At 38.8% G+C, this 21,745-nt stretch overlaps 1 long non-coding RNA gene across 6 annotated transcripts in view; it reads right to left on the bottom strand.

Moving 5' to 3' along the window:
• Positions 1-21,745, bottom strand: part of LOC141578017 (uncharacterized) — a 67,996-nt gene that overhangs the window by 3,869 nt on the left and 42,382 nt on the right. For 3 of the 6 annotated variants that reach the window (XR_012507911.1, XR_012507909.1, XR_012507910.1), the window contains one exon: positions 7,952-8,615. This is a non-coding gene — a long non-coding RNA (uncharacterized LOC141578017). Of the gene's footprint in view, positions 1-7,951; positions 8,616-18,300; positions 18,975-21,745 lie in introns of those variants that run through there. The other 3 variants (XR_012507914.1, XR_012507912.1, XR_012507913.1) reach the window with 3 other exon arrangements.

Raw genomic sequence — 21,745 nt, 5'->3', positions numbered from 1 at the left:
ACAATCTCTGTACCTTCCTCTCAGTTTTGATGTGAATGTAAAACTGCTCTTGGAAAACATCTATTTAAAGTTTTACTAGTCATAACCACAGAGAATATATGCTTTGCAGGAAAAGCAGCCCTAGGAGGGAAGCTCATAGTAATACAGGACTTCCTCAAAAAAGAAGAACAATCTCAAATAAACATTCTAACCTACTAGCTAAAAGAATCAGAAAAACGAAGAGCAAACAAAAGCAAGTCAGCAGAAGAAAGAAAATAAGAAAGATCATGGAGGAAATAAATAAAGATTAAAAAACAATGGAAAAAATCAATATACCAAGAGCTGGTTTTCTGAAAGAGTAAACAAAATTGACACATCTCTGGCCAAGCTCATGAAGAAGAGAAAAGAGGGAGCAGAAATAAACAAAATAAGAGAGGAAAATGGAGAAATTACAAATACCAAAAAATACAAAATGTCATATGAGAATACTATGAACAAATATGAGGAAATAAAATGGATAACCTAGAAGAAATGGACAAGTTTCTGGAAACATAGTGTCCACCAAGACTGAATGAAGAAGAAATTGACCACTTGAACAAAACAATCAGGAGAAATCAAATTGAATTAGAAATAAAGGCTTACCTAGAAACAAAAGTCCAGGAACAGAAGGCTTCACTGAGGAATTTGACCAAACATACAGAGAACTCATAACAGTCCTTCTTGAACACTTGCAGTAGACTGAAAAAGAGAGAGTACCTCCAAACTCATTCTATGAAACCACCATTAGCCTGATACCAAAAACAAAGGTACTACCAAAAAACAACATTATGTACTAATATCACTGGTGATCATAGATGCAAAACTCCTCAACAAAATATTAGCAGAGTCCAACCGCACATAAAAGAGATCATACACCATGATCAATTTGGATTCATCCCAGGAACACAAGGATGCTGCAACATACATGAATCAATCAATGTAATGCATCTCAACAAGAGAAAGAAAAAAAAACACACACACAATCATCTCAATAGATGCAGAAAAATCATTTGATAAAATTCAACACTAATTTATGATAAAACACATTACCAAAGTGGTTATAGAGGGAACACATCTCAACATAATAAAAGCTTTTTTAAAACTTTTTAAAATTGTTATAGTCATTTTACAATGTTGTGTCACATTCCAGTTTAGAGCACAATTTTTCAGTTGTACATGAACATACATATATTCATTGTCACATTGTTTTTTGCTGTGAGCTTCCACAAGGTCTTGTATATATTTTCCTGTGCTATATAGTATAATCTTCATAAAGGACAAGGTTGTCACTCTCACCACTTGTATTCAATATAGTCTTGGAAGCCCTAGCCACAGCAATCAGGTAAGAAGAAAGAAATAAAAGGGATCCAAATAGGAAAAGGAAGAGGTAAAATTGTAACTATATGCAGATGACATGATACTGTATACAGAAAAATTTGAAAGTTTCACACAAAACTTCTAAAACTAATAAAAGAATTTGGCAAGGTAACAGATACAACGTTAATGGACAAGAATTGGTTGCATTTCTTTATACTAATAATGAATAATCAGGAAAAGAATTTAAAGAAACACTCCCTTTTAAAATAGCACTCAAAGTAATAAAATATCTAATAATTAATTTAATCAAGGAGGTGAAAATTTTATAAATGAAGGACAATGAAACATTGATTAAGGAGATTAAAGAAAACCTGAAAAAATGGAAAGATATCCCATGCACCTGGATTGGAAGAAAAATATTGTTAAAATGCTCATACTGCCCAAGGCAATTTACAGATTTAATGCAACCTGTATTAAATTAACTATGACATTCTGCACAGAAATAGAACAAATAATATTAAATTTTATATGGAATCACAAAAGACACAAAATTGCCAAAGCATAGCTGAAGAAAAAGAATAAGGCTGGAGAAATAACCCTCCCAGGTTTCAGAAAAGACTACAAGCTACACTAATCAAAACAGCATAGTATTAGTACAAAAACAGAAATATGGATCAATGGAACAGGATAGAAAGCCTAGAAATAAACCCAGAAAACTTTGGTCAATTAATCTTCAACAAAGGTGGCAAGAACATACAATGGAATAAACAGAGTCTCTTCAGCAAATGGTGTTGGAGAAACTGGAGAGCAGCATGTAAATCAATGAAGTTAGAATACTCCCTTACACCATACACAAAAATAAATGCAAAATGGATTAAAGACTAAAACATAAGACAAGATGCAATACACATCCTAGAAGTAATCATAGGCAAAACATTATCTCGCATGCATCTCAACAATGTTCTACTAGGGCAGTCTACCCAAACAATAGAAATAAAAGCAAAACTAAGCAAGTGGGATATAATTAAACTTACAAGCTTTTGCACAGCAAAGAAAACCATAAACAAAACAAATCGGCAACTTATGGAATGGGAGAAAATATTTGCAAAAGATGAATCTGACAATGGCTTGGTCTCCAGAATATATAAACAGCTCATATGACTTAATAAGGAAAACAAACAACTCAATCCCAAAATGAGCAGAAGACCTAAACAAGCAATTCTCCAATGAAGACATATAAATGCCCAATAGGCTCATGAAAAAATGCTTAAAATAACTAATTATCAGAGAAATGTAAATCAAAACTACAATGAGATATTATCTCACACTAGTCAGAATGGCCATCATTCTAAAGTCTACAAATGAAAAATGCTGGAAGGGGTGTGGAGAAAAGGGCACCCTAATACACTGTTGGTGTCAATGCAGTTTGGTGCAGCCATTGTGGAAAACAGAATGGAGATTCCTAAAAAGACTAAAAATACAAATAACTTATGATGCAACAATCCCACTCCTGGGCAATTGTACAAAGGGAATGCTAAATCAAAAATACGTCTACACATCCTACAGCCAGCATAGTACTCAATGGTGAAAAACTCAAAATCTTCCCACGAAAATCTGGTACAAGACACGATTACCCACTATCACCACTCCTATTCAACATAGTCTTGAAAGTCCTAGCCACAGCAATCAGGCAAGAGAGAGAAATAAAATGGATCCAAATTGGAAAAGAAGAGGTAAAATTGTCTCTATAGGCAGATGACATGATATTATATATAGAAAACCCAAAAACTACTAGAAATAATCGCAGAAATCAGCAAGGTAGCAGGTTACAAGATTAGCATTCAAAAATAAATTTCATTTCTTTACACTAATGATGAATCAACAGAAAAAGAATGTAAATAATAAATCCCCTTTAAAATAGCCCCAAAGTAATAAAATACCTAGGAGTAAATCTAACCAAGGCAGTGAAAGACTTCTACACAGAAAACTATAAAAAGCTGATGAAGGAAATTAAAGAAGACTTTAAAAAAATGGAAAGATATCCCATGCTCCTGGATTGGAAGAATCAATATTGTTGAAATGGTCATATGCCCAAGGCAATCTACAGATTTAAGGTGATCCTTATCAATTTACCCAGGACATATTTCACAGAAGTAGAACAAATCATAATAAAATTTACATAACCATGTTTAATAAAAGCTATTTTTGACAAACCTACAGCCAGCACAATACTCAATGGTGAAAAACTGAAAACCTTCCCACAAATATCTGGATTGCAGTTGGACCAAAAAAAAAATTATTAAGAAGAACATGATTAGAACAGCTGGTACAATTTGAATATGAACTGTAGCATACATAATAATACTGAATAAGTATTAAGTATCCTGATTTTGATAAATATATTGTGATTGCATAAGAGAAAACCTATATCTTAAAAAATAGTCACTGAATTTGAGACACGATTTCTATAAATTATACTCAGATCATTCAGAAATAGATATGCCCAGGAGTGGATCATGTGGTAAGTCTATTTTTAGTTTTTTCAGACATATCCATACTGTTTTCCATAATGGCTGCACCAAGCATATGATCTAGCAATCCCACTCCTGGATATATATAAAGAGGGAACTCTAAATTGAAAAGATATATGCACCCCAATGTCCATAGCAGCACAATATACAATAGCCAAGATGTGGAAACATCCTAAATGTCCATTGATATATGACACTATAAAGAAGCGGTGTTATATTTATACAATGGAATACTATTCAGCCATAAAAAAGAATACTATCATAACATGAATGGATATAGAGATCATCATTCTTAAGTGAAGGAAGCCAGAAAGAGAAAGAATATATATGGTATCACTTATATGTGAAATCTAAGAAATGAAAGAAAAGGAACACAGTAATGAACTCATCTACAAAGTAGAAACAGACTTGCAAGCAAAGTAAATATTCTTATGGTTACTGGGGGAAAGCGAGTAGGAAGGGATAAATTTGGGAGTTTGTGATTTGCAAATGTGGGCCACAATATATAAAAACTGGATTAAAAAAACAAATTTCTTCTGTATAGCACAGGGACCTTTATCTCCTTCTGCTTCTTTTCCAATTTGGATCTCTTTTATTTCTTTTTCTTGCCTGAGTGCAGTGGCTAGGCCTTCCAAGATTATGTTGAATACAAATGGGGAGAGTGGACAACTTTGCCTTTTCCCAGATTTTAGTAGGAAGGTTTTCAGCATTTCACTATTGAGTTCTAGGCTGGCTGTAGGTTTGTCATAAATAGCTTTTATCATGTTGAGATATGCTCCCAATAAGCCCACTTTGGTGAGAATTTTTATCATAAATTGGCATTGAATTTTATCAAATGCTTTTTCTGCATCTATTAAATTCAAATAAGAAATTATATGGAACCACAAAAGACCTAGAATTGCCAAAGCATTGCTGAAGAAAAAGAAAAGAGGCTGGAGGAATAACTCTCCGAGACTTCAGGCAATACTACAGAGCTACACTAATCAAGATAGTATGGTATTGGTACAAAAACAGACATATGGAACATTGGAACAGAATAGAGAGCCCTGAAACGAACCCACAAAATTTTGGTCTACTAATCTTCAACAAAGGAGGCAAGAATATTCAGTGGAATCAAGAGAGTCTCTTCAGCAAAAGGGGTTGTTAAAACTGGACAGCAGCATGTAAAGCAATGAAGCTAGAACACTCCCTTACATCATACAAAAAAATAAACTCAAAATGAATCAAAGACTTAAACATATGACACGATACAATAAACCTCCTAGAGGAAAATATAGGCAAAACATTATCTGACATACATCTCAAAAATATTCTCCTAGAAGAGTCAACCCAAGCAATAGACATAAATGAAAAATAAACAAATGGGACCTAATAAAATTTACAAGCTTCTGCACAGCAAAATAAACCATAAGTAAAACAAAATGACAACCTAGTGAATGGGAAAAAATTTTTGCAAATGAAATTGACAAATGCTTGATCTCCAGAATATATCAGCATCTCACACAATTTAATAAGAATAAAAACAAACAACACAATCCAAAATGGATAGGAGACCCAAATAAGCAATTCTCCAAGGAAGGCATGCAAATGGTCAGTAGGCACATGAAAAAAAGCTCAATATCACAAATTATCAGAGAAATGCAAATCAAAACTAAAATGAGGTATCACCCCAAACAAGTCGGAATGGCCATCATTCAAAAGTTCACAAATGACAAATGCTGGAAAGGCTGTGGATAAAAGGGAACCCTCCTACACTGCTGGAGAGAATGCAGTTTGGTGCAGCCACTGTGGAAAACAGTATGGAGATTCCTAAAAAGATTAGGATTAGACAACATATGACCCAGGGTACCACACGGGCATATATACAGAAGGAACCCTACTTCAAAATGACACTTGCACCCCAATGTTCATAGCAGAACTATTTACAATAGCCAAGACACAGGAAGAGCATAAACGTCCAACAACAGATGACTGGATAAAGCAGATGTGGTATATTTATAAAATGGAAAACTATTCAGACATAAAATCTGACAAAATAATACCAATTGAAGCAACATGGATGTTACTGGAGAATACTGTTCTGAGCGGATTAAGCCAGAAAGAAAAAGAAAAATACAATATGAGATCACTTATATGTGTAAATATATATATATATAACAGAGACAGACTCATAGACATAGAATAAAAACTTCTGATCAAAGGGGAATGGGGGTGGGAAAGGACTGGGATATCAAAATATAGAAAATATACACAAGACTGTACTGTGTAGCACAGGGAAATATATACAAGATTTTGTGTTGGCTAAAAAAGAAGAGAAATGTCAATGAATGTATATATGCACATGCATAAGAGAAAAATGGTGCTCTACACTGGAATTTGAGACAAAATTGTAAAATGATTATGAATCAATAAACAGTTAAAAACAAAAAGAAAATTTAGTGGATGAGATAATAGCATGGCTAAAGACAGGAATTTGCAGACTAGATAATGAAGAGGGACTTAAAAGTGTTTGAGAAGACATGAGAACACAAAACTGTCAGTAAAAAGATGACATACAAATTCAAGTGTAAACCAATGCAAACATTGCTGTTGAAACATGGGAAAAGACAAAGAATGCAAGGTTAGGACATATAGGATTCCCAGATGAAAAAGAAAGATTATAAAAGAATAAGAAAAAAACAAAAAAAGGGCTGGAAATGTATTCGAAAAATATCAGACTGGAATTTGCTGAAAGCCAAGAAACAATCATCTATACGAAATCAGGAAGCAAACAGCTTCCAAAGAAGGCGGAATCCCAATAGACTTACAAGCAGCTGTATTATCATTGAAATCATCAAAGTTCATGTTCAACCCAATGATTTTAAATACACCTAGAGTAAAGCAACTTAGTCACAACAGAACCTCCAGAGGGGTTTCAGCTGATATCCCGACAGAAATATTGAAGGACAGGAAGGAGTGCCAAGAAATAGACCAAATCCTGAATGAGAAAAAGCTGCAAACTAGCGTAGCCTATGCCACAAGACCGCCCTTTAAAATAATGGCAGAAGTAGAGAAATTCACAGACCAGCAAAACTTAAAACAATTCAGCAGTTCTAACCTTATCCTAAATGAAAGATTGAGATTTCTACCCTGAATAGAAAAGAAGCAAGACGAAATCGAAATAAGAAAACCGTCATTGGAAATGTAAGAAGAGCTATGACTTGCAGAGAATAAACAAAAAGAAGGCAAGGAGGACATCAAAACCCTAAAGATGGGATAGGGTAGCAGGAAAACATTGGTGAGTTTCAGCACTATACTAAGTGAATCAGCTTATATGACCCTCTGTTTGAAGCAAATGGAGAGATGCATGGCCTAATGTGTTTGTAAAACAAAGAACAAGCAAACACACAATCAAACAAACAAACACCAAAACAGTACGGTTGGATGATATATATCCAAAGAACCATGATAATTCAAAAGAAAATACTCAAAGGGATGTCAAAGAGCTTTCAGCACGCATCGACACAGTATTGCTGCTTTCATGTACACAACAGACTTGTATTCAGAAAACAGATGCGTGCAATAATATTCAAAAATATTGATTCATAAGAGGAAATCGTGACCTAAACCAAATGCCTATTTTGAATAAAATCGATTCGTATTCCATGATATAGATTTACTAGTCTTCCAATAGGAAGAATGAATGGCCTATTCGACCCTACATAGAGAATAAATGGCATATGCCTTTAACAAAGACAAGTAGCTCTACAAAACTGCACTAAGAACAAAAGAGACCGACAGTAAATTGCACATTGTGATTGGATTAATTTCTAGGAATTTCAGCCCCCATGAATCAAATGGATCCATTTTCTGGGAGTGTGGGTGTTTCAGCCGAAAAGCAACAGACGGATATGTATTCTGGGTGAAAGGCTATTACACAAACATAAGATTCCTATAGTGGGGTCTTTTTGTACTTTTAACTGTGAGAAAAGTTAAAGATGTGTGGAACCATAAAATTAACATGAACACACTTCCCTATTTTGTACTGTGTATAGAGTTCTGAACTAAAGGAAAGAGGGTAGGAAATAAAGGACCATGGGACGCTATTGGAGAGAATCACTTTTATCTTAGGAATCTCTCGTCTGATGCAGCCCCTCCCCCAACACTGGAAAGATGCAGCAAATATTGGGGATGGCAGTTACCGGTTGCATTCCAGATGGAATATTGGTGTGTTCAACCAGGCTTGTTGTGGCTGGTGGATCCAAGTTAACTGGACAGAGCTCTGTGGGTGGATCAGTGTCATGAAGGGACTGCCACCCTCTGTGGAGCTTGGCTTAGGTCTAATTTTCGGAAAGATTTGTAAGTTCGAGATACTGCTGCTTCCCAATGGACTGAGATCACGGGTCAGTTTCAAGAAACTGAAAAGACAGACTGTGGAAGATCTGCCTGTCATCAGCATACTGGTGAGGCTGTGAGGTAATTTCAGACTTGCCCAGTGCTGTAGAAGTCGACTTTATTGAAGACACGAAGAGAAGCTGGCAGAAAACCTGGCTGCACAGATTGAGGAGAGATGCGAACACATTGATGAGAGTTGTTCTGCTACAATGGAGAATACTGGCATGGAGACTTCTTTAGAGAATACCAGGCTTGAAAGACTCACGAGTCATGTTGAGCCTCACTGATACCAGCAGAAACATGTGGAGGGTCAACGTTTACTTGAGGAAGGTACTCAATTCTCTGCTCCAAGAAGTGGTCCAAGATTCCTGACGTCTAAAAGAGAAGAAATGGCAGGGATGATAAAACCGTTCATGTTCTTGGAAGGGTTTGTGAGAATCCACACGTCCCAAGGGGCATTTAAAAATCACACAGACCACAGAGCATGAGGCCCTGGTAAGCTTTCCCCGGGGTTGGGCCTAGATATCAAGAAATTGCTCTTTCCTCCCCTCCACTCAGGCATCCATTTCAAAGGATCAGCACTTGAGCTGCAATGAAGCCAGTAGGAGAAAAGCAAGCCACTCCTATGTACAGTGTTCCTCCAACTTCACACTTTGTGCACAACACTTAAATCCTCAAAGATCAAATACTGTCGGTTATAATAGATAGGAATAGAATAGATAGCTCACACAAAGAAATGATGAACTTAGCCTAGTTTCAGCAAATGCTGGGGTTACATCTAACTTGGTGTGAAGGGAGTGTGGTAAGTGAGGGGAATCTCTGACTGAACTTGATATATATTAGGCCTCAGTTTTTCTAGACAGTATAGGTAACAGTTATAAGTCAGTTAGTGAAGTGAACTGTAAAAGTCGCCATAGACATGTAAGGACACATGATATGTGGACCATCTTTTCACTTCATTGAAGCCCCAGGTGCAGTATATCATGTTGTTGCATAATTTGTTGGGTTAAACTACTTTACCCAACATGATCAACCGATTGTTCCCATGGTTGATAGAAGAGCACCTGGTTCTCAAAAGCAGAGCAAAACTGCAGCAGTTTTCTCATAGCTATAATGCCTCTAGGAGTTTTGGAACCAAGAATACATATAAATATGGTGTTTTAGTTTAATTGGGTTTCCCTAGAGAGAAATGTTTCCCCTTGAAATGACCACATTGGCCAGTATGTGTCATTGGGCGGAAAGTGCCGCACATGCAGAAGGGAAACCCAGGATGGGGGTTATTTCATGGTTCCAATAGTTATTCCATGGTTCCTGTTGGTGTTGTAGGTATCAACAGTAAAGATTTGACCTGTCCCCTTCATCATTTTGGACTGCTACTGTACATTCTATCTGTCTATTTTTCCTTTAGACCTGACAAAATTGTAAAAGAACTTCACAAGTCTGGCTTGTAATTAGATTTAGTATGTTTCAAAATCTAACTTCATTTTCATATAAATCCCAAAATATGTAAATCAATTCTATTAACCTTTTGAAAGACTGCAACTGAGGTATTAACACAATGTCAAAACTGTAGTCTTCGAAAAAACCCTCCCACCATGGCTGTATAGAAAACAGAGATAAGCAAGAATCACATTTCTGTGAGTTATATATGGAATGTGTTGATTTCTTGATGCCCAGTTGGCAGGGTACCAGTGCCAACTATGCTCACTCGTTCCCATGTACACAGCAAGATAAACATCCACTCACAAAGCCCTTGGTTCAGGACACATGCTGAAGAGTGGTCCCTTAGTTCCAAGAGAGAATGAGGCATCAGAAAACCTGGGAGGAGGAGAAGGCAAAGTAGAGAATGGAAATCAGTGCAGTACCTGACGTCTGGTGATGGAGCAGCAAAGGTGAAACTCTGTTTTACTTGGACACACAATCTCAAGCAGAAAGGACACATGGGATTGAAAGCGATGTGCTGAGTGTTAGAAGCATGCCCAGCAAATACTTGGCTGACAGAACTCAAAGAAATCAGCACAAAATATCCCCACAATTGATTCTGATACCAAGATCCGAGCTGCCAAATTTGAGCTAGCATTGGCTGCGGAAAATGAGGTATAGGGCTATCCATAATGTCACACGCTGTGTCTCAGGGATCCGGAGTGTGTTGTGGATTGTGGTTTGCCCTACCAAGAGAGGAAACTGACCTTGGACCCCAATGTGAAAGCAACGACCCTGTGCGCAAAGTTGAGTTTATCGAAATGTCCTATGGCCACATTCACTGCATCTGCAGGCCAAGGGAACAATTTGATATTTTGCCAATAGAGCACAAGTGGGGCTCATTTAGAGAAATAATGCATCTGGTCTGAGGGATCCAGGGGTCCTTGGGGTTGAAATCAGATTGCAAAGTGTTAGGATCAGCTAATTTCCTAGCTTGGACTGGGATTAAGTTTTGGTATGAGGCAGAGGATGCGGGACATCGCTGTGTTTGCCTTCGTGGTCCCAAGCCACAAGGATGAGAGAACAAAGATTAGTTGTCTAGGTCCGCAGCGTGAGAAGATGAAGCATTTCATTCACCATTACCTCCCAAATGCAGATGCTACATTTTGGATAGTACTGAAATTGTATGGCACCGAGGACAACTTGGTGGGGTTGTGGGATAATGGCAGCAGGCCCTGATGCATGACATCCTTAGATATGTTTCCACAGGTTTTTCTGTAGACAGAGAAGCTCTGGGAAGAACTGGTAAAATTGGGACATTCCCACAGAACTAGAAAGGACAAGTGCACTAACAATATTCTGTTTTGAAAACACTCCAAAATGACATACAACGGCCTACAGAGCTGAAAACATTTAGATGCTCCATTTCCACAAGAGGAAGGGTCCTGTGCACTTTCAGAAAAGTGACATAAGCATAATAAAAAGGAGATTATTCTAAATGACGCGCGTATGGTGTGTTCATCACAACAAAGGTATCACCAGTAAATAGAGGTATACCAGACAACACACACAGGAAAACGAAATGGCTTCGATGTCAAGGAAAATTTGTCTTCAGGGAAATATCATGGGATTGGGTACACCAAATAGACTAAAAGCTTCACTTAACCAAGCCTTACAAGTCTGCATTAGATACCTGATAGTACTTGACTAATAGAGATAAAGATATAGTAAAAGAAACAGGAAGTAACAATTTCAGTTCCAAAGAGATTGAAGGCCAAAAATAAAGCTTTCAAACAACTAGATTTTGAAACATTACTAGAGAAATTATTGTAAATGGAAGTGAGAGAAACAATAAAGAACAACAGTGTCTCAGAATCACAAAAGGCAGAATATCAGAAAAGGGGAAGAGAACCTCTAAGATGAGCCAAATAAAATAAGTAAACTCAATGTATAAGATAATAGCAGGTTAAAAGTCAGTCCTGAGCAGTCTAGATAATGCAGAGCGACTCGTGAATGTCTGTGATCAAAGGGGAACAGAAATCCCTCTGTCAGAAGATGACACAGAAAAGCTAGTGTAAACCAATGCAAATATTGCTGTTGAATCCTGGGGTAAGACAAAGCATGAAAGACTAGGATTCATAAGAGTCTCAGAAGGAAAAGCTGGGTATAAAAAAAGAAAAAACCTCAGAAAAGATATTTGGAGAAAAATCTGACTGAAATTTGCTGAAAGCCAAGAAACAATCATCTATATGAAACCAGGAGCAAACAGCATCCAAATTATGTGGAATCCCTATAGACCTACAAGCAGCTGTATTATTCAAATCATCAAATTTCATGATCAACCCAGTGATTTTAAATGCACCTAGAGGAAATCAACTTAGTTACAACAGAAAGACCAGAGGGGTTTCAGCTTATACCTCGACAGAAATATTGCAGGACAGGAAGGAGTGCCAGGACATAGACCAAAACCTGAATGAGGAAAATCTGCATTCTAGGGTAGCCTATGCCACAAGACTGCCATTTCTGATAATGGCAGATCTAGAAAATTTCATAGACCGGGAAAACGTAAAACAATTCAGCAGCTCGAACCTTATCATTAAGCAAAGATTGAGAATTTTACCCTTAATAGAAAAGTAGCAAAATGAAATTGAAATAAGAAAACCATCATTGGAAATGCAAGAAGAGCAAAGAGTTGCAGAGAATAAACAAGAAGAAGGGAAGGAGGACATTAAAACCCTAAAGATGGGAGAGGGAAGTAGGTAAACATAGGTGATTTTCAGCACTATATAAAGTTAATCAGCTTATATGACTCTCTGCTGCAAACGGAGAGATGCATGGCCTAATGTGTTTGCAAAACAAAGAACAAGCAAACAAACAAAAAATCAAACAAACAAACACCAAATAGTATGGTTGGCTGACATATACCCAAAGAAACCATGATAATTCAAAAGAAAATACTCAAACGGGTGTGAAGAATCATTCAGCACGCATCGATACATTATCGCTGCTGGCATGTACTCAAAACACTTGTATTCAGAAAACAGATGCGTGCATTAATATTCAAAAATGTTGATTCATTAGAGCATATCGTGTCCTAAACCACATGCCTATTTTGAATAACATTGTTTCGTATTCCATTATATAGATTTACTAGACTTCCAACAGAATGAATGAATGGCCTATTCAAACCTACGTAAGAATAAATGGCATACGCCTATAACAAAGAAAAGTAGCTATACAAAACTGTACTAAGAACAAAAGAGACAAACATTAAAGTGTACATTAGGATGGGCTTCATTTCTAGGAATTTCAGCCCCCATGAATCAAATGAATCCATGATCTGAGAGTGTGGGTGTTTCAGCCAAAAAGCAAGAGACAGATATGTATTCTGGGTGAATGGCTATTACACAAACTTAAGATTCCTATAGTGGGGTCTTTGTGAACTGTTAACTTTTAGAAAGGTTAAAGACGGGTGAAATAATATACTTACAATGGACGCACTTCCCTCCGTTTGTACTGTGTTTAGAGATCTGAACTAAAGGAAAGAGGGTAGGAAAAACGGGACCATGGGATGCTAATGGAGAGAATCACATTTACCTTAGGAAACTCTCTTCTGATGCAGTCCCTCCCGCAACACTGACAAGATGCAACAACCTTTGGGGATGGCAGTTACCTGTTGGATTCCAGGTGGAATGTCAGTGTGTTCCGCGAGTCTTGGTGTAGCTGTTGGATCCAAGTTAACTGGGCAGAGCTCTGTGGGTGGATCAGTGTCATGGAGGGGCTGCCGCCCTATGTGGAGCTTGGCTTAGGTCTATTTTTCAGGAAGCTGTGTAATTTCGAGATACTGATGCTGCCCAATGACCTGAGATCACGGGTCAGTTTCTAGAAACTGAAACGGCAGACAGTGAAGATCTGCCTGTCATCAGCTTACTGGTGAGGCTCCGAGGGACTTTCAGACTTGCCCAGTCCTGCAGAAGTCGACTTTATGGGAGACACGAAGAAAAGCTGGCAGAAGGATTAGTGCACGGATTGAGGAGAGATGTGAACACATTGATGAGTGTTCTTCTGCTACAATGGAGAATACTGGCATGGAGACTTCTGTAGAGAATACCAGGCTTGAAAGACATTCATGAGACATATTGAGCCTCGCTGATACTGGCAGAAACCTGTGGAGGATCAACGTGCACTTGTGGAAGATACTCAATTCTCTGCTACAAGAACTGGTCCAAGAATCCTGACGTCTAATAGAGAAGAGATGGCAGAGTTGATAAAACGCCTCTTGTTCTTTTAAGAGGTCATGAGAATCCATACATCCCAAGGGGCATTTACAAATCACTCAGACCTCAGAGCATGAATCCCTGGTAAGCCTTTTCCCAGGGTTGGGCCTAGCTATCAAGCACTTGCTCTTCCCTCCCCTACACTCAGGCATCCACTTCAAAGGATCAGCACCTGAGTTGCTTTGAAGCCAGTAGGAGTATAGCAAGCCCCTCCTAGAATCAGTGTTCCTACAACTTTACTCTCTGTGCACAACACTGTACACCTCAATGTTCAAATACTCCCGACTAAAATAGATAGGAATTGAATATTAACTCACACAAAGAAATGATGACCTTCCCCTAGATTCAGCAAATGTTGGGTTACATCTTCTTTTTGGTGAAGTGAGTGTGGTAAGTGAGGGGAATCTTTGACTGAACTTGTATATGTATGTGTCCTCAGTTTTTCAATACAGTTTATGTATTATTATAAGTCAGTTTGTGAACTGAAGTGTAAAATTCGCCATAGACATGTAAGGACACATGATATGTGGACGGTCTTTTCCTTCATTGAAGCCCCTGGTGCAGTATATCACGTGGGTGCAGACATGGTTGTGTTTAATTACTTTACCCAACATGATCGGAAGCTTAAGCATTCTCATCGTTGATAATAGGGGACCTGGTTCTCAATAGCCTATCAAAGCTGCAGCAGTTTTCTCATAGCTATAATGCCTCTAGGTTCTTTTGGATCCAAGCCTATATATAAATATGTGGTTTGGGTCACCTTCTGTCTTCCTACAGAGAAATGTTACCACTTGAAATGACAACATTGGCCAGTGTGAGTCACTGGGAGGAAAGGGCAATACATGCAAATGGGAAACATTTTGTGGGGGTTATTTCATGGGACCAAAATTTATTTCATGCTTCCTGTTTGTGTTGGAGGCATCAAAATTTAACCATTGACCTGTCACCTTCATTATTTTGGACTGCTTTTTTCATTCTATCTGTCTTCTTTTCCCTTAGTGCTGAAAAAATGATACCTTAACTTGACAAGTCTGACTTGTAGGCAGATTTAGTATGTTTCAAAATCTATCTTTATACTCATGTAATTCCCCAAGTATGTAAATCAATTCTACTAAATTTTTGAAAGACCACAATTGAGGTATCAACACATTGTCAAAACTGGAGTCTTCGGACAAACCCTCCCACCATGGCCATATAGCAGAAAGAGATAACAAGAATAACATTTCTGTGAGTTATATATGGAAAGTGTTGATTTATCGATGCCCAGTTGTCAGGGTACCAGTGCAACATACGCTCACTCGCTCCCATCTACACAGCAAGATAAACATCCACTCACCCAGTCCATGGTCCAGGACACTTGCCAAAGAGTGATCTCTTACATCCAAAGACAGAATGAGGCCTCAGAATACATGGAAGTGGGAGAAGTCAAATTAGACAATGGAAATCAGTGCAGGACCTGATCTCTGTTGATGGAGAAGCAAAGGTGAAACCCTGTTTTACTTGGAAGCACACTCTCAAGCGAACAGAATGCATGGGATTGAAAGTGATGTGCTGAGTGCTAGAAGAGTGCACAGCAGATGCTTGGCTGACAGAACTCAAAGAAATCAGCAAAAAACATCGCCACAATTGATTCTGAGACCAAGATCGGTGCTGCCAAATGTGGGTTCACAGTGGCTGCGAACAATGAGGAATAGGGAAATGGATGATGGCACACGCTGAACCTCAGGGATCTGGAGTGTGTTGTGGATTGTGGTTGGCGCTATCCAGAATGGAAACTAACTTGGGACCCCAATGAATATGCTACAATCCTGGTGCATGAGGTTGAGTTTCTCGAAATGTCCCATGGCCACATACACTGCATCTGCAAGCCTAGGGACCAATTTGGTGTTTTGCCAATAGAGCACATGTGGGGCTTAATCAGAGGTATCATGCATATGGTCTGAGTGATCCAGGGGGCCTTGTGGTTGAAATCATTTTCCAAAGGCTTAGGATCTGCTACATTTATAGCCTGGACTGGGATTACGTTTGGTATGAGGCAGATTATGCAGGAAAGCTCTGTGTTTGCCTTCGTGGTCCCTAGCCACAAGGATGAGAGAACAAAGAACACTGGTCTAGGTACACAGCATGAGAAGATGAAGAATTTCCTTCATCATTATCTCCCAAAAGCAGATGCTACATTTTGAATGGCACTGAAAGGTTACGGCACCGAGGACACCTAGCTGGGGCTGCGTGAAAATGGCAGCAGGCCCTGATGCATGACATCCTTAGATATGTTTCCACAGTTTTTTCTGTAGATAGAGAATCTCTGGAAAGAACTCGTTACATTGGGAAATTCCCATGGAAATAGAAAGGACAAGCTCACTGTCACGATGTTGTTTTTGAAACACAAAAAAATGACATTAAAGAGCCTGCAAAGCTCAAAACCTTTACATGCTTCATTTCCACAGGAGGAAGGGTCCTGTGCACTTTCAGATCAGTGACATAAGTGTAGTAAAAATGACGTTATACTAAACGAGAAGAGTATGTTTTGTTCATCACAACAAAGGCATCACCAGGAAATAGAGATATACATGACAACACACACAGGAAAACGACATGGCATCAATGTGTAGGAAAAATTGTCCTCACACAAATATCATGGAATTGCGTACAGAACAGACTAAACTTACACTTAAAAAGCCCTATAATTCTACATTATATATCTGATATTACTTGACCAATAGGGATAAAGTAGTATAGTAAAAGAAACAGGAAGTACCATTTTCAGTTCCAAAGGGATTGAAGGCCCAAAGAAAAGCTTTCAAACAACTAGACCATGAAACACTATCAGAGCAGGTATTGAAAATGGAGGGGAGAGAAACACTGAAGAAGAAGAGTGTCTCAGAATCACAAAAGGCAGATCTCTAGAAAAGGGGAAGAGAACCTCTAAGGACGAGAAAATAAAATCAGAAATCTCAATGGATGAGATATTACCAGGGCTAAATTCTGTCCTAATCAGACTAGATAATGCAGAGGGACTCGTGGATGACTGTGAAAACAGGGGAACTGAAATCCCTCTATCAGAAGATGACATAGAAATGCAAGGCATAACCAATGCATATACTGCTGTTGAATCCTGGGGTAAGACAAAGCATGAAAAAATAAGTTTCATAAGAGTCCCAGAGGGAACAGCATCATATAAAACAAAAGACAGATAAGATATTTGGAGAATAATCAGACTGAAATTTGCTGAAAGCTAAGAAACAATCATCCATACAGAAAAAGGAAGCAAATAGTGTCCAAATTATGTGGAATCCCCATAGACTTACAAGCAGCTGTATTATCATTCTAATCATCAAAGTTCATGATCAACCCAGTGATTTTCATTGCACCTAGAGGAAAGCAACTAAGTCACAGCAGAACCGTAAGAGTGGTTCCAGCTTATATCTCGGCAGAAATTTTGCAGGACATGAACGACTGCCAGGACTTGGACGAAATCCTGAAAGATAAAAATCTGCAATCTAGGGTAGCCTATGCCACAAGACCACCATTTCTAATAACGGCAGAACTAGAGAATTTCACAGACTGGAAAATCTTAAAAGAATTCAGCATTTCGATACTTATCTTAAAGAAATATTGTGAATTATACTCTGTAGAGGAAAGAAGCAAGAATAAATGGAAATAAGAAAACCATCATTGGAAATGCAAGAAGAGCAATAAGTTGCAGAGAATTAACTAGAAGAAGGCAAGGAGGACATCAATAACCTAAAGATGGGAGAGGGAAGCAGGAAACATAGGGGATATTCAGCAAAATACTAAGTAAATCAACTTATATGACTCTCTGTTTGAAGCAAACAGAGAGATGCATGACCGAATGTGTTTGCAAAGCAAAGAAAAAGCAAACAAACAAATAATCAAACAAACAACAAACACCAAAAGAGTACGGTTGGCTGATATATGTCCACAGGGTCATGATAATTCAAAAGAAAATATGCAAAGTGATGTCAAGGATCATTCAGCACGCATCGACGAAATATCGCTGCTTGCATGTACTCAACACACTTGTATTCAGAAAACAGATGCGTGGATTAATATTCATAAATATTGATTCATAAGAGCACATCGTGACCTAACCCAAATGCATATTTTGAATAAAATTGATTCATAGTCCGTGATACAGCCATACAAGTCTTCCAAAAGGATGAATGAATGGCATATTCAACCCTACGAAGAGAATAAATGGCATACACTTATAACAAAGAAAAGTAGCTCTACAAAAGTGTAGTAACAGTAAGAGAGACAGACAGTAAATTGCAGTTTGGGATTGGTTTCATTTCTAGGAATTTCAGCCCCCATGAAACAAATGGATCCATGTCCTGAGATTGTGGGTCTTTCAGCGGAAAATCAACAGACAGATATGTATTATGGGTGAATGGATATTACACAAACATATTTTTCCTATAGTGGGCCTTTTTGTACTGTTTACTGTTAGAAAGTTTAAAGACGGGTGAAACCATAAACTTATCATGGACAAACTTCCCTTCATTTGTATTGTGTTTAGAGTTCTGAACTAAAGGAAACAGGGTAGGAAATAAAGGACAATGGGACGCTAATGTAGAGAATCACATTTACTTTAGGAACCTCTCATCTGATGCAGCCCCTCCAACAACACTGTTAAGATGCAGCAACCATTGTGGATGGCAGTTACCGGTTTGAATCCAGGTGGAATTGTTGTGTGTTCCACGAGGCTTGTTGAGGCTGGTGGATCCAAGGTAACTGGGCAGAGCTCTGTGGGTGAATCAGTGTCATGGAGGGGCTGCTGCCCTCTGTGGAGCTTGGCTTAGGTGTATTCTTCAGGAAGATGTGTTATTTCGATATACTGATGCTGCCCAATGGCCTGAGATCACGGGTCATTTCCTAGAAACTAAAAGGCAGGCAGTGGAAGATCTGCTTGTCATCAGCTTACTGGTGAGGCTCTGATGTACTTTCAGACTTACCCAGTCCTGTAGAAGTCGACTTTATGGGAGACACGAAGAGAAGCTGGCAGAAAGGCTGGCTGCACGGATTGAGGAGAGATGTGAACACATTGATGAGAGTTGTTCTGCTACAATTGAGTATACTCTCATGGAGACTACTTTAGAGAATACCAGGTTCGAAAGTCATTCATAAGACATATTGAGACTCGCTGATACTAGCATAAAACTGTGGAGAGTCAACGTGTATTTGAGGAATGTACTAAATTCTCTGCTCTAAGAAGTGGCCCAAGGCTCCTGACGTCTAAAAGAGAAGAGATGGCAAAGATGATAAAACTGTTCATGTTCCTGGAAGAGGTCATGAGAATCCACACATCCCAAGGGGCATTTACAAATCTCAAAGACCACAGAGCATGAAGCCCTGATAAACGTTTTCCCAAGTTTGGGCTTAGCTATCAAGCAATTGCTCTTCCCTCCCCTCCACTCAGGCATCCATTTCAAAGGATCAGACCCTGAGCTGCAATGCAGCCAGAAGGAGAATAGCAAGCCCCTCCTAGAACCAGAGTTCCTCCAACTTCACACTCTGTGCACAACACTGAACTCCTCAAAGGTCAAATACTCTCTAACAAAATATATAGGGTTTCAATATATAGCTCACACAAAGAAATGATTATCTACCCCTTGATTTAGCAAGTGCTGGGGTTACGTCTTATTTGGGTGAAGAGAGTTTGGTAAGCGAGGGGATTACTTGACTGAACTTGAATACGTATTTCTCCTCAGCTTTTCAAGACAGTATAGGTAAGTATTATAAGTCAGTTAGTGAACAGAAGTGTAAAAGTCGCCATATACATATAAGGACAGAAGTTATGTGGACCGTCTTTTCCCTTCGTTCAAGTCCCGGGTGCAGTATATCAGGGGGTGCCCACTTAGTTGGCTTAAATTGCTTTACCCAACACGGTCAGATGATTTACCTTTCTCATCGTTGATAAAAGAGAACCTGTTTCTCAATAGTCTAGCAAAGCTGCAGCAGTTTTCTCATAGCTATAATGCCTCTAGGTGTTTTGGAACCAAACCTATATTTAAATAAGTGGTTTGGGTTGCCTTGTGTCTTCCTAGAGAGAAATGTTACCCATTGAAATGACAACATTGGCCAGTATGAGTCACTGGGAGAAAGGGCACCACATGCAAAATGGAAACACTGGGTTGGGGTTATTTCATGGTTCTAATATTTATTTCATGGTTCCTGTTTGTATTGCAGACATCAACAGTAAACAGTTGACATGAAACCTTCATCATTTTGGACTGCTATTTTACATTCTATCTGTCTATGTTTCTCTTAGAGCTGACAAAATGTTACCTGAATTTGACAAGTCTGGCTTGTAGGTAGATTTAGTATGTTTCAAAAACTAACTTCATTTTCATATAAATCCCCAATTTGTACATCAATTCTATTAACATTTTGAAAGACCGCAACTGAGGTATCAACACAATGTCAAAACTGGATTCTTTGGAGAATCCCTCCCACCATGGCTTTATAGAAAAAGAGATAAACAAGAATCACATTTCTGTGTGTTATATATGGAAAGTGTTGATTTATTCATAGCCAATTGGCAGAGTACCTGTGCAAACAACGCCCACTCGCTCCCATGTACACAGCAAGATAAACATCCACTCACACACCCCGTGGTCCAGTACACTTGACAAAGAGTGGTCTCTTACTTCCAAAGACAGAATGAGGCCTCAGAAAAACTGGAAAGTGAAAAAGGCTTTGTAGAGAATGGAAATCAGTGCAGGACCTGACCTTTGCTGATGGAGCAGCAAAGGTGAAACCCTGTTTTAGTTGGACGCACACTCTCAAGCAGACAGGATGCATGGGATTGAAAGAGATGCGCTGAGTGTTAGTAGAGTGCACAGCAGATGCTTGGCTGACAGAACTCAAAGAAATCAGCACAAAATATCCCCACAATTGATTCTGAGACCAACATCAGTGCTGCCAAATTTGGGCTCGGTTTGGCTACGAACAATGAGGGATAGGGCTATGGGTGATGGCACACGCTGAGTATCAGGGAACTGGAGTGTCTTGTGGATTGTGGTTGGCCTTATCCAGAGAGGAAACAGACCTGGGACCTCAATGAAAAAGCAACAAACCAGGTGCATGAGGTTGAGTTTCTCGAAAGGTCCCATGGCCACATCCACTGCATCTGCAGGCCCAGGGTCCAATTTGGAATTTTGCCAATAGAGCATGTGTGGTGTCTAACTAGAGACATCAAGCATCAGGTCTGAGGGATCCAGGGGGCCTTGGTGTAGAAATCAGTTTCCAAAGCCTCAGGATCTGCTACACTGATAGACTGGACTGGGATTACGGTTTGTTATGAGGCAAAGGATGCGGGACAGCACTGTGGTTGCCTTCATGGTCCAAAGCCACAAGGATGAGAGAACAAAGAACAGTGGTCTAGGTTCACAACGTGAGAAGATGAAGCATTTCATTCACCATTATCTACCAAATGTTAATGCTACATTTTGAATGGTACTGACAGTGTACTTCAGGGAGGATATCTAGCTGGGGCACTGTGATAATGACTGCAGGTCCTGATGCATGACATCTTTAGATATGTTTCCACAGGTTTTTCTGTAGACAGAGAAGCTCTGGAACGAACTCATAACATTGGTACATTCCCATAGAAATAGAAAGGACAAGCTCACAGTCATGATGCTGTTTTTGAAACACTCCAAATTGACATTCAACAGCTTGCAGAGCTGAAAAGCCTTACATGCTTCATTTCCACAAGAGAAACAGTCCTGTGAACTTTCAGTACAGTGACATAAGTGTAGTAAATTGAGGTTATACGAAACG

Source organism: Camelus bactrianus, chromosome 6 (assembly GCF_048773025.1).
Source record: "Camelus bactrianus isolate YW-2024 breed Bactrian camel chromosome 6, ASM4877302v1, whole genome shotgun sequence".
NCBI classification, from domain to species: domain Eukaryota; kingdom Metazoa; phylum Chordata; class Mammalia; order Artiodactyla; family Camelidae; genus Camelus; species Camelus bactrianus.
Note: the sequence above shows the minus strand (reverse complement) of the source record. Positions and strands in the feature narration are given on the sequence as shown.